Below are 14,802 nucleotides of genomic sequence, written 5' to 3' on the forward strand. Positions count from 1 at the left end.
GCGGCGGCTCGGCTCGGCTCGGCTCGGCTCGGCTCGGCTCGGCCGGGCCCCGCCGCGGCAGGCAGGGCGTCCCAGGGAGGGGCTGCGGCGGGAGCGCCCCCTCCTCCTCGCCGCCGTGGCCCGGGGCATTCCCCGCGGCGCGGGCCCCGCCCTCACCCCCCCAGCCCCCGCCGGTCCGGGCCGCTCCCCGCGCAGCCACCGGCCCAGCCGGCGCCGGGGCCGCGGCGGCCGCTAGGTGTCGCCGGCGCCCGGGCCTCCCCCGCGGCCCCTCCTGCGCCCCGGCTGCCGGCGGGGCTGGCTCGGTGCGGCGGGCGGAGGCGGCAGTACGCAGCGGAGCGGCGCGGCGCAGCCCGGCCCGGCTCGGCTCGGCTCGCCCCTTTCCCCGAGCACCCTCGGCGGCCCCGGCCCGGCTGCAGGCGAGGCCCTGCAGGCCGCTCTCGGCACCGCCGGGCGACTCCCGAGCACGGCCTGCGGTCGCTCTTCGGCGGCGGCGGGGAGCCGCGGCCAGGCGAAGGCTGCGGCGGGGGGAGCAGCCATGTTGGAGCGGGGAATAAAGTGACTTTCCTCCGGGAGGGAGCGCGGCCGGCGGAGGCGGCGACACTCGGGGCAGCGAGGAAAGGGGAGTGTGTGGGGGGTGCTCGGCTCCCGGCGGCCGGATACCGCTCCTGGGCGGAGGAGGAGGGGAAGGAGAGGGGAGAGGAACCGCCCCCGGACCCACAGAGCTCCGGCGCTGCTGGTGAGTTGTGGCTGCTCATTGTCTCCCGGCCGCGGGGTGCGGGTCCGGGGCCCGCGGGGGGCCCTTGGCCTGCGTGTGCGTGGGACGTCGCGGGGGCGGAGGGGGGGGGGGGGCGCGGTGAGGGGAAAACGCGGCCCCGGAGAGATGGGGAAGGCGATGGGAGTTGGGGTGCGGGGAGGGGGAAGGGCCGAGGGTTGTTCGGGGAGCCCTGGCGGGGCGGGAGCCGGGGGCAGCGGAGCCGGGGCGGGCTGTGGGGGATTTCCGCCGCCCGGGGGCGGTGGGAGCGACTCCGCGGGGTCCGGGGCAGCGCCGGGGGGGGGGGTTGAGGGGGGTGTGTGTGTTGAGCTGCCTCTGCGGGGGGAGCTGAGGGAAGCCGGGCCCCGGGGTTGAGCCGGGGCTTGCAGCCGGTGAGCACCGCGGGGTTTTTTGGCGATCGTGTGTTGGTAACCGTCCTTTCCCCACCGCCTCCTCCCCTTCAAACGCGGCTGCTTTCTCCTGACAGCTCTTCTCCTCGCAGCCTCCGCACGTATGACACATTCGCTCCTATTGCAGGTTCCCCCCCCCCCCCCCCGCACACCCAAAATATGTAGGTTTTTGCGCGTGGCATAAGAGTTTTTGTGCACTGAGCTTCGAGTTCGTAGGTGACAGGATACATGATCGTTTGCTGACCCTGAACTTTGTGAACTCTTTTCCCTCCCCTTCGTCTCTCAGATATGTAATGGCTTGAGTCCAGTAAGAGCAAAATGGTTCTTCCCAAGCGAGGACGGGGCAAATGAGGTGGCATTAGGTGTATTTTATATTTCATGGAAATTTACTACGCCCACCAGTTCCAATACCGTGTTCATAGGAGTGGATTAGCTGCTGCGTTAGAAGAATGCTGACCTTGATCCCCTTTGTCTCGCCTACAACAATTTCAGTAGCTGGCTGGAGTTGTTTTAAACTCATTTCTGTCTTTGGCACTTTGGTAATGGTGGTTAACAGTATTGTGAATGTTGTGAGGGAAGCAGGGCTGAGCTATATTATAGTCCAAACTAAAGAATTTAAAAAGCATGTTTCATTTTTTTTTTTTAAATTTTGGTGAATAATTTACATGTGCTTTTTTTCATTTTGTAATTTAATGCAAAATCAATAGCAATTTTCTCATAGCTATTATGGCGTAGATATGAGGAGAGGGAGCCTGGTTTTGACATTCTTCCATTCCCCTTCCTCCCTCCTTTTTTAATTGTATTAATTGAACTGGAAACTAGATGACCAAAGGTTAAATACTCAGAAGATGTGGGGCAGAAGAAAACATTTATTAAATTAGACTTAGTAGCAAACTAAGGTTTGTTTGCTTATAAGAATTAGGTAAAGGTGAAGTAGGTGATCTGATATTTTATGTGTTTATAATGTTAAATAAATTGCCATATTGCTTTGTTGTAGGAATTCTGTATTCTTACATGCAGGTCTTGTTATTTATATCTGCACTCAATAAGTGGTGTGAGAGAGACTTGTTTTCAAATACACAAAAGTAACAGATATGAAAACATGAAATTACATGTTTGAAATGCATGGTGAAAAATTTCCTTAAAAATTATCTATACTTGAAATAACAAGCCAAATTTACTTCTCCAACATAGAGAAACCATTATAATGTTAACTTGGCATTAAAAGGGCCACTTCAATTTGAAAGATGAAAGCATCTTTTTTGATGGCATTAGTTAAATAGTGCTTTGACAGTAATGAGTCTGGCTACAGAAATCTTTAGGAAAGATAACGAAGTGAAGTTTATACCTCAGATTTGCATAATGCGTGTTGTAGCCCTGTGTTTACCCGGGATGGAGCTCTATACAAATCAGTAGGTGGGGTCTGCCTACATCCATACCGAAGAGTTTGCAAATTGGAGACTGTGTTGTCTGAAGCAAATTATAGTTTGAAAGTGGCGAGTCATTTATTTTAAGCTTGGCTACTGATGTACTGCATTAATTGATGTTTTTAGTACGTAAAATGCCACTGACTTGTAGTGAAATACTTGATTTATAATTCCAAATGTAATTAGATTGAGAATAACTGAAAACCAAAACGGGGCTGTGTTTTTCCCCTGAATGGCTCTGGCTTCAATTTCTGCCTAACACTGCAGTGTGAAAATATGATACAGCTTATGACATGGATGTTACGATGTTCAGTATGCCTGTGTTATTGTTACAATGTGTAGCTCTTACAGTAAAATTACACAGAATTTTTTGAATGACTTACTAACATACAAAGTATTCTAATTTCTCAAATGACTACCTGCTACTAGAAAGAAAAAAAAAAATGTTTCACTAGTCTTAATAAGTTTTGGTTCAGTACAGTATATTTGAGTAATTGCACTTAAAAAATACGATCAGGAAAGGCTTCATTGGAGACTGATTTTAATGAATAGTCTACATTAAAACCTTTCCAGGAATCTGCTCTTTACCCTCTTTTCATGTTTAGTGGAAGCTGTTGATATTTCACGTACTGATCAGCTTTTATTTGTTGGTCAATAAAGCTAATCAGCTGTATTTTAAAAAGGCGTATGTACTAGTTGTGTCCTTATTGAATGCATAATCTGGCATGATGTGAAAATGGACAAGATCATGTCTAAAAATCAAGCCCAATAATAATAAAGCTTTTATAGCGTAAACTCACTAAATGTTGCTTACAGTTCTTAAGTTACAGGTATCTTAGGTTTTTAGCTGCATGCTTTTTAATGCTTGATTATTTTCTTTATTTTCATTTTTACAGCAAGCTCTGAATATGTATCTATTGAGGCAGCAGAACACCCCTGTAATCAGTGGCACTTCAGAATTTTATACAAAACACTACTCCACAACTTTAGCTTTTAAAAGTGTTTTTAAAATGCCAAATCTTTACTCGACAGTTATGCATCACATCTAAAGAACAAACTAAAACAACTAAAACATTGATCATTGTCTTTCTTGCAATGCACATAATTAAAGCAATGACTTTTTCCTTCTGAGTGTAAGAACTGGAAATTTTTTTTTGTGCCTGTTCACATGCTGATATACAGACTATCTTGCTTGGATCCTAGAGGTAAAAGCATTTTATGTTTAAATATTTTGATCACTAGACAGTAATTTTCATTTACTTTTTAAAAATTTTTACAAAGTCTAAGACTGGAGGACTTTTTAATAAACTTACTGAATGTTTTATGCCCTGCTGTGTATGCATACCTTTCAGGGCCTAGTAACGTCTTTCCCCATGAAGCGGGGAAGAGCTGATACTGTTTCCTTCAGAAATGCTAGATTTTCAGAAATGCTCACTGATGGTGTGGGATGTTTTCTTCTTCCTGTGTATTTTGTGAAGTCACAATACACTTTTGACAGCTTTTTTCTGTAGAGTGAGAGTTAATGCTTTTTTAGACAAATGACTTTATAATTCTGTATTGAATACAAATCTGTATATGCTCACTTTTAACTAACCTAATAGGTTGGCAATTCTTGCAGAGTTGTTGGTTTCCTGAACTCATTTTAGCAGCAACGTAAACTCCAGAGATCAGTAGAACTGGCTAATTAGAACATCTACAAACAGCGGTTTAAACCTTGAGCATTTAACCACTGATCTTAATAGTCATGAGAAATAAACAAAACTGGAACTTGAGCTAGTTTGCTAGCTCTTGGAGCACAAGAACACAAAAAACCCCTAACAGTTCTCTTTTAGTTCTGTGATCTGGTTATCTGGAAAACAGTAAGCTTAATGGATGCATAGATCAGGTAATTTGCATCAGACCAGCTTTTGATACATCAGTCCTTGGATAATAAGGCTTTCGCCACTTCCTTGGAGATCATTATACTCTATATCTGAATGTATTATAAAATACCATAGACACACTGATACGGGAACTCATTATAACTTCTTACTTTACTGTCATATTTGGGGTTTTGTGGTCTAGTGCCTGATTTTAAAGGATTAGAAATTTCATTTAGTAGGGAACATCAGGTTATCGGAGGTGCTATGTATAAGCATGAATGTTAGTGAAAAAATAAATGTGTGAGTAGCCTCATCAAAAAATGCAGCGTAAGAAGAAATGACTGTCAAATCACACTTTAATTTTTCATGCGATGGGGCAGAATTACGCATAACGATTTTGAAAAGAGGGAAAATAGCAACTTCATAACATTTTAAATAAATACTTGAAGGCTTTGAATTTCAGGACAATTTTCTGCTTGCTTATTTCTGTAATACATTGAAAATACACTAAACTGAACAACAGTTTTATCCAAGGTTTTGATTATTACCTTTTTTCCTTATTTTTTGTCTATCTACTCTGAAACAGCTAGTTGCGCATATATTATGATGAACAAGGCTGTGTTGTTATACCAGAACAAAGAAATGACATGTCTCTCTTTTACACTCCTAGTTACAGTTCTTGCCTTTGTATTTTAGGTTGGACTTGCCAGGTATCTTGCATAAGTGAATCTTAATCTCTGCCCTCTAATCGTATTTAATTATAATCTATACTTCATAATTGTACTCCTTTCTCTGGCTGCTGCTGTTTTCAAGGCTTGGTAGAGTTGCACGACGGTCTCTGATTTTTAACATCTGCACTTTGTCAGCTTCACTTAAGGATACTTGCATGCTTTCAGTTTGTGTTGAAGTTGGCAGGATCGTGTCTTTTTCTGTGCTCAGTGGATTAGGGCGTTTTGCAGGCATGTAGCTATACTAGTACGTTTATATCATAGCAAACCAACACAACCTGCATAGTCTTTCAGAGATGTCTCCAAGTATTTCTGACTTCCTACTCTTATCTTACTGATACAGACTTATCTCGATTTGTTTGCATTTTGTTCAGGTACATGCAAGACGTTTTTATACAGCAGTCATTAAAGGTAACACTTAATGAGGTTTACAGTAATGAGTGCTAATTGGTGTTCACTAAAATAAAGATCTTTTGGAAATACAGATTACTGAGAATTGTCAAAGAATATAACTTATCAGAAAACTCTTTGGGTTAAAAAGTTACAGTGGCCTATGGGAATAAAGAAGCCAGTTCACAAAAATGTAAAGAAGTTGAAGTTAAGTGGATATGTTTGATAAGCTGAAGTCTGTGATGAGGAAAGCCCATGCTGTCATGGACTATGACAATAAGTCAAGGAATGTTTTACGAGGGAAATGAATTCTAACTAACAAAACCATTAGCCTGTTACAGATGCTAAAGAAAATGTTAGGATGATCTTCAGAAGAAGTTCATGTTCATTAGATACTGCTATATTCAGAAGTAAACCAGATGACACTCATATGTGATGCTCTGAGACACTAAGAGAACCTGAGGGTGTTAAAGAGCTGCCACTGAAGTTTTATAGTAAGAATTGTAGAAATTCACACAGCGCTCTCTTGAGTGTTAATGCTGATCATGTTTTTCAGTATGTCTCAGAACACTGAGAAATAACATAAATTTAGCACAAGTTAAGATTTCTTTCAGTGGTTTTAAAAGTTAGTAATATGCATAGTAATGGGTAATGGCAGAGCAGGAGTTTAAGTAGAGGAAATAACTGTTCAGCATATATTTCTAGAAAGCATCTTGTGAAATTAACTTCTGGTTCTCTTGATAAGATTAAAAACTGTGTGGTATAATATTGTTGATGTTTCAGACAGGCTTCTCTGAAACCTTTTACTTGCCTGTTATGTGACATTTTTATTAAGGAGCTAAAATGATAGAGCAAGTGTCTACATATGAAATGGCTTAAAACCTGACGGATAATGTGAATCAAGTGGTTAACTATAAATAGTTGCCGTTACATAACTGTGTATGATGAGGGCTCCTCATCATCAAAGTACATTCATGAAGGAGCACTGGGAAACCTACTCAGTGCCTGCTGTTGGGCATTGCCACTAATGAAGTGAAAGCCAGTGAAAATTGCTGATGTTTTTTTGTAGCTTGCAGAAAATTGGGAAAACAATAGATGCTGCAGAATGGGTCATTAGCGCAGGGCGGATGCTTGGAAAAATGGCAGTTTCCCGATTGTTTACTTGATGTGGCATTTTCTATCAGGCTTTAAAATATGTAATATAATATTTAAAGTAAATTAATGATATTTTGTAATTAGAACAAATCAATTATAAGCAGCTATTAATATTAGCTTTTAGTTTGGGAATTTATTTTGTAAAGCTTTTGGAATATTTTCTCATGTGTAATACAGAACGGATATTAAATGTTGATGTGCATTCAGTGTGTGAGTTTTAGGGAAAGCTTTTAATTTTAGAAGATATTAATAATTTAATCAATAATTCACTAATGTGCAAGAGGAGGAGAATCAGGTATGAAATAATAGATTACATTTTATTATATTTCCACCAGTTTTCTGTACATCTTGAAGCAAAGTTTAATTTCTAGATGTAAAATTCATAAACATTTTGTGTAGGACAAAAAAGTTGTGGTCATATGTACATTTAACTGGGGAAAATTAAAAACTATTTTTTTAGTCTGTCCTCAGTTTACTGCAAGAGCAGCTTCCCCTGTTCTTGTTCTCTTCATCAAGTTCTGGTTGTCATAAAGAGCAGTAGACTATTTACATATGTAGGGGGCTTGTTTCCCTCATAAGTACTATTTGGTCTTAAAGCTCTGTCATAAATATCTTACTAAATTGTTTAACAATCTGTTTGTAAAACAAGAAACTGTTTCATAATTCACCTTATTTATGTTTGCACTGAAAACTAAATATAAAACCTGAGTCTTCCTGTACGACCGGGGAGACTGTGCTTGGGCTGGGGCTGCCTGTGAATAATTTTGTTGCTCCACAAACTATTTAAACTGGCATAATTCTGGCACTATTGCTTACAGCCATGGTTGTTTTCCCCTTTGCTGGCTGCTGCTCTCATCAGCACCTCCAGCCTTTGTACCAGCAGGTGTCTTGTGACCATTTGACTATGTAAGGGAACCACTGGAGGCTATATTAGGCATTTGGGTTCAACTTTACTTTTGTTTTCACACATAAATAATAGTTACTTTCTGCAGAATCAGTGGAAAACCAAGAGTTCGTAATTATTTTTTTAAATATCCTGAGCAGATGGGAGGGGAAACTTCCTGTCGTACAGAAAGGAAAGGAGGTCCTCAGCTACTAAATATATCAAACATATATGCTGTACTAAAGTCTTTTAAAAATTATATGTAAAACAGCAGCTCAGAAATTATTATTTTTTTTATTGAATAAGAAAGGATGGTGGGGAAATAATTACTGATAAATCTGATAAAATAGAGTCATAATTTTAAATACGGGTACATCTTTGAGGTGCGAGTTATTAAAGGAAATAAGATTTTTTGGTGTGGAAATTGTTAGTGTTGGAGGAACAAAATTAAGGAAACTGAAAATAGTATTTTTTTCTTGAAAATCATATTTAAAAACTGAACTACGTAAACTGAAATTGAGGAATAGTGGAAGTTAAAAAAATTTTGGAATAGGCAACAATAAAAAAACCCCAAACCCAGTTAATATCTACAGTGGTTATATTTTAGAGAGCCAGTAGGGGACTTGTGCATGATCCTTTTTTTTTTTTTTCTGAAGAAGTGGTCACCTCAGGAGAGACAAGATGAGATCTTTGGCTTCATTGAAGCTACAATTTGGATTTAAATCACTGAAATTTACACCGAGTGTTCTTGAGGATGATGTCCTGTACAATACTCGGATAAAGCAATTTCAGAGGCAAGTCTAGAAGTTTAAGAATCTCTGTAGTATTTCATTATGTTCATCAATATGATTTAGTAGGTTATTGCAAAGAAGTAAAATATTTTAAAGCTTATGCTATTTACCTTCAGGATTAAACAAGATAAACAGCTTACAGTATTCCCATTTGCACACGTCACAGTATTTTTAAACTTGCAGCTTGTAATTCTGGGTTGGTTATCAGGGAATGCAGTTAACCTAAATGTTTTATTGTGGCTTGTTTCTGATATGTCTCAGTGTAATTCTCAAAAGAAAATGTTTGATCCATAAGCCAAAAAAAATAGCTTTAAAATTTATTTAGGCAGAAGGCCTTTTGTTATTAAGCGTACTTTGTTTTTCTGGACAGCACAGGAGAAACAACATAATGGTGTGTAGTAATTAGTTTGCTCAGTAGGTATATGCTTTTCTTCTTGAATTATGCATTTTTAGTATTTTAGGAGCAATACAAAGTAGATTATGAGTTCTGAAGGTATGGATTTCATATGCTTTGGCAGTAAATTTAGTTATTACATTTAAATATGCTTTTGGTTTTAGTTTGTATATAAAGTGTGAAGTGTTGAGTGTTGTTAACAGTGTTATGAACCTGCTTGCTTTAAAATGGGTGCTTTTTTTCAGTGGCCTCATATAATAGGAGATTTGGTTTCCTGGTATTTGCGAATATTTCTGGTAGTGAAAGAGGTAGACATTCCTTGAAGGATTTAAGTAATATATTGTTTGTCACTGTTAAGTTATTTTGGGAATGAATGGATAGCCAGTGACGATTTCCACCCACTCTAGCTGCATCTTAACAAAATACCTATATTCTTTTTTAATCATCTGTTTCTAGGATTGGGTAGGTAAAACCTAGATGTTTTTTTGTTTGTTTGTTTGTTTGTTTTTGTTTTGTGTTTTTTTTTTTTTCTCCCAGCAAACAATCACATTTAAAATACAAAATTGTGCCAGATTGACTGATTTAGGTGTTGCTTTTTTTTTTTTTTTAATGCTCTTCTCTCTAATCAATAGCAAGAAACAGGTTCAGAGGGTAGTCCAAAGATCTTAGTATAGCGCTGCCTCTCTTTCCACATCTACCTTGTGGGGATCCCGTCACAGTCATTGTTTTTGTATTACAACATTACAGTTTGAGCTGAATTAAGTGCTTGCTTCAGAATAATTTTTGCTGCATCAGTAAAGTGAATAGGCTTCCACTACTATTTGGAAAGTACTGACAGGAAGAGAGAGGGCAGGATTTACATGGATGACCGTGAAGAAGGAAGACATGGTGGCTGGAGCCAAGCATTTTCTTACTGGTGGGAAACTGTTCCTTAACCCCAGAACTGGTATGAAACTTTGTCCTAAGTGCCTCAGGTGCCTAAAGATGAATAGTGTGATTTCCCCCCCTTCAACTTATACAATTTGGTCTTTAATATATAAGCAAGAAAACGTGCACATTTTTCTTCATTCTTCACTTGTGCTTGCAGGTGCTAAGCATGAATTAAAATTCCAGTCATGTGAGTAGTAGTGATAGTATATTTTAATATTGAAATAGGTTGGTGAATGATCTGTTTTTATTTTATGTCTCTTGGCAATTTCAGAAACTAGGGTTGCAAGGACAAATAAAAATGATCTGAGTTTTATTATGAGAACCTGGTTCTTAAAATATACACACTCCATGATAAAATAAGCCTAGTGAAGATTTGAGTGTATATGACACCTGCAGTTGATGTTCATTATTGTCTTTTTAATGACATTACACAATAGCATTAAATTAGTTGAAAATTTACATCTTTACATGATTGGATTGCCATATCTGTTCTTGGTAACTGAAATAATATCTTAATTCAGAGTTTGTTTACTGTTTTTGCTTACAAGATAGAATGTTAGTTCTCTATTTTACTTGTGTATTGAGAATTATTTTCTTGGGTTGCTTGACATTATTGCCAAGTTTTATGTCAGTTTAGATAACCTGTTGAAGATCTTATTTTAGGATATAACTGCTACAAGTTGTGTGTAGTGCCATGGGCTGGTTTTCATGGAAGGTGATGCATCACTAGCTAAAGAAGTATGTAGGGATGGACTGTGTCAAATTTTGTTTGCTTAACTTGAGGTTTCAAGATGCTAATCTTAGGGTGCAAGTGCTGAGGATGTTTTGAAAATCAGCCTTAACAGTGTTGGCTGCAGAGACATGTTAGTAGAAATAATACCCCAACAGTGTCTGAAAACCTTATAGTATAGATTCTGGTAAACATTTTTAAGAAACAGTTGGAGGGGAAGCAAAGATGGTGTATCTATAAAATATTGGTAAGCCAGCTTTATATTAACATAGTAGGATAGCTTTCCCTTTCCTGTGGCTAAGCAGTACCTTGCTCTCAGTCTTTTTATGCCAATGTAAATGAATCTATCCTGGACTATTTAAGCTACATTAATGCTTTATGTCTCAATCTAGGTAGTGTACTGGTGCCTCTTCCAGTTGTACATCAGACAGAACTAACATATACGGGTTATGAAACACAGGTCTGAAACACAGACTTGGAAAGGAGTCATGTTGACTGTCCTCTACAGGGAATAATCTCCTCGCGGCACTGGGTACACAGAGCTTCCAGTAGTAGGCTATTTTAAAAAAAATAAATAAAAAAAAAAAGTCTTTGTTACTTAAGGATGAAAAAAACTTCAAACCTTTGATAAAGCACAGGAAGCGAAATTGTTGACAGAGAAAATTCCTTTTCTGCCTAGTCACTTTTATGAGAAGAGCCACACCCCAAAGGTAATATCTTTAACTGTTAGTGGATCCTAGTGACATAATAGAACTTTTTTCCTTTGTATTCAGAGGTTTAAAAGGGATAAAGAAAATTATGTGGGTTAATATCCTTTCGGAGTTACTTGTGGTAGTTGCCCCATTATTTCTGTTATGTTCTAATTTAAAAATATTTGTCTCTGATCATAGGAGGCTTCAGAAAAGTAACATGTTCCATTTTGTGCAAAAGTAGTTTTTATGATGGTCCTTTCATCTTGTTTAACTCCTGACAAAGCTCCTTCCACAGTGTGCACAAGCCTTGCTTTTTCTGCTAGTTAGTAGTAGTATTCCAGTTGAATTATCATGGCTCTTTATCATAAAGTCTAGGAAGCTTTTTGATTAAGCAGATTGAAATATAGAGAAGCTGCACTGTGCTTTACAGCATAAAGGTGAACATTCATTTTTAATGATGTCTCTTTCACCTCCTTGGATGAGTAGCTTTGCTGTGTTTTTGAGCCAAACCTTAGGGTTAGCAGTGGTTTTGTTGGGTAGTAAAGGGGACAAATTCAGGTGTTAGCGGTGGGGGAAGGAGTGCATAGCTAGGACCAAAGGAGAGCTTTACAGGTAGGGAATGGTGTTCTGTCACACTGCATCCAGAATTGGATATTACTGGAGTGTGTTCTTGTGAAATACTGGGAATCTGGTAGGGTTTTTGTTTTGGTTTTAAGCCAGAGAAAGGCCTAGGGGTTGTTTTAGGGCTTTTCTGTCTGTGCTATCAACAATATTTTGATCTTAAAAGTCAGACATCTGTGTTTATGTAGTGAAACACAGTGTATGTAATTCTGCTCTTAGATCCCTGTACTGCAGGTTTTCTTTGAGAGGTGCTGCATATGGTATTATTCATGATAAATGCTGATTATGTGATTATGTATTCCAAGGATAATTAAACGTTTTGAACTTTAGTAGGCCATAGGGATGTATCCAGGTATCTTTTTTTTTTTTTTTAATTCCAGTCATGAAATGCTGTAGATTGAATAATATAATACAATACAGAAAAGCTAGAGATGATTATTCGATGGTGCTCAAACCCACGCTCTGCAGCATCAAAACTTTTATGACAGAGAAGATTGAACTGAGGCTAAGAAATGTTTCAGGTATCCTAACACATTGTCTTGTGATACTAGTTTAATCTTATCCATGGCTCTGACAAAATTTTTCAGAATGGAGTGCTGGTCTCAGAATTACGCTATGAAATGCCTTGTACTACTACTATTTTTTTTTTTTTTTTAATACCTTGAAGTTTATGAAAGTTAAATACTGGGAATACCACTAATAAGGTTTAAACTGCCTAAAGGCAAAGAACAGTTTTTCTCCTTAATTTTCAGTATAGTTTTGTTATATTTTTTGTTCATCACTGTTTTGAGAAGTGCTGTGTTTCCTAAAAAACGTCAGTAGAGAACATCACAAGAGGCATATTATGTTGTTGGACACTTTTATCTGCATAAGTCTTTGCAGCTTACCTGGTTTTTGTCCTTGTCTTTTGTAGTAATTTGGATGCTACTAGAAATGATTAATACTTGAATTTTAGAATTTTTTTAAAATTTAATTTTAGATTTTTTTTTAAGAGCTGTTAGAATAATTTTCATATGCCTTGCTCATCAGATGACAAAGCTGTTGTCTTTGGTGTTATGTCAAGCATCCAAGATCAATGAGTAGCAAAGTGGCAGTTAGTCACAGAATCTTATTCTCAGCCTAGGTTTTCCTTGCTCTTTTCTGTCTTTCCTACATATGTGGTGCAGAAATGTATTTACTCAAGTAATTCCATGAGATTAGCTGTAAGAATTTGTATTGCTGTAATGAAAATTAAAACTTGTAGCTTCTGATCTGTAAATTTACTGTCTTAATTTTTTGTTTGATTTTTTTAAAAATAATTCACTTTGAAAGGATCCTGGCATTTCAGTATGCAATAATATATTTAGGGCTATTAATTTTTTTTACAGTATAACACAATGTGTAATAAGGGCTTTAATTTTTTTCATAGTTCCTGTTTGGAACTCTGCTGGTGTGTATGCTTTTAATAGCACTGACGAAGGCTGGAGTGTTCATCTGAAAAGTATGTATTTTAAACTAAGTTCAAAATTGGTTATGTGTATTTCTTACACTTACATATTTTCGTAGAATGGGAAAACTGTTTGAAAACAATAGTAGATTGCCCTGTAGAATGATTTAGTTCTGTGTCATTTTGAGACATTACTTAGAGACGGCCTATCTATTATATGGAAATCTTTTTAAATGTTGAAAGTTTTTAAAAATGTGGTGTGCAATCTAAATTGATAAAAAGAGAACATGATCTATAGTAAATGTTAGTTAAATTCATAGAAAATAGAAAGGCAGTTTATGGATAGAAGGACATTATGACCCCATAGAAAACAGAAGGTACTTAGGATTATAATAAGCATTAGTAGGCTTTTTGTACTATAGGCCTTTGCATATTTTGTTTAAGAGGTCTGGAAGTAACTTTAATAGATGTGATCTATTTTTAGATTTAGTTTGACTTTTGGACTGTTGAAAATCCTGCTTATGAAGTATTTGGAACTGTTTTGAAAGATGCAACAAAAGTTTCAGGTATTTATTTAGTGAAACATACACATATATTGAGAGGAGGAGATTAAAATTGCAATTTTATGGCTGGGTGAAATTTGTACATAGCAAATGAGATGTAAAGAAATGCAACTATATTTTCCTCACGCATGTTCTGTAAGCAGTTTCTGCAGTTATTTCTGTTGTGCAGTTCATGATTAGCAAATGTACACTGGGCATGTTATAAATACATATCTGGCATATCAGAATGTGATTTATACTGTGTAGATCATAAATACTTTATTCAGTATTTTCACTGCTCATTACACAGAATTGTCTAGCAGCACTTGAGAGAGTAAATGAATTCTCTTAAGACCTAAATGCTGTCATCAGCAATATCTACATCTTTACATTCTTGACTGCATGGGCCGTACATGGACCACTTTTTGAAATAATCCACTGTATGAATAAAGAATATTCAAGTCTTTGTTGTGCTAAAGTAGTTAAATACAAGCACTAAATCAAGTAAAAATACTGTTCTTTTTGGTAGTGAAACTGTTTCTCAAGTTTAGACATCCTGTCTCAAAACAGCAGTACTAATCATTTAGTAGGGTTAAAAGAGAAAGTTGCTTTTTAACAACTCTTTGTAATTAGTCAAAGTTAATTGTTTATTTTAAAGGGGGAAGTGAACTTGCTTTGTATGAAGTGGTGTGCAGTGCTAAAATTAACCGGATCTGTAGCATGTGATGTACTGTTTATCAAAATGATGCACTGTAATTTAGGATCATATCTGAATTATAAACGAGGTTTGAGGATTTTTTTTACAAAAGGTAGTGCCTCCCTAGGAGTATCTGGGAATGGCATTACTGTCCTGGGGGGTGTAAGGCTGACAGGGCTTGGGACATGGCGGGGGCCAAGCTCTTCATAGCTTGGCTGTCTCAGGGAGAGTTGACATGGCCACCGCCGCTCCCCTTCTGGTGGCTCCAGCAGGTGCATTCTTTAATGATAAAACTAGCTTGCTACTTCAGAGCTCAGAAAAGCATCTTAAATTGCTGCATTAAGCCTCTTCTTTCTAAGACCAATATTTGGTA

At 38.4% G+C, this 14,802-nt stretch overlaps 1 protein-coding gene across 3 annotated transcripts in view; it reads left to right on the plus strand.

Annotated features, from left to right (window-relative positions):
* The first annotated feature begins 293 nt into the window (after positions 1–293).
* Positions 294–14,802, plus strand: part of CDK17 (cyclin dependent kinase 17) — a 97,088-nt gene continuing 82,579 nt past the window's right edge. The window contains exons 1-2 of one of the 3 annotated variants that reach the window (XM_042792227.1): positions 294–736; positions 13,173–13,244. The gene's annotated coding sequence lies outside the window, so the exon portion shown is untranslated. The remainder of the gene's footprint in view (positions 737–13,172; positions 13,245–14,802) is intronic. The other 2 variants (XM_042792226.1, XM_042792228.1) reach the window with 2 other exon arrangements.

The sequence above is a fragment of the Tyto alba genome, unplaced genomic scaffold, assembly GCF_018691265.1.
Source record: "Tyto alba isolate M040663 unplaced genomic scaffold, T.alba_DEE_v4.0 Super-Scaffold_2, whole genome shotgun sequence".
NCBI classification, from domain to species: Eukaryota; Metazoa; Chordata; class Aves; order Strigiformes; family Tytonidae; genus Tyto; species Tyto alba.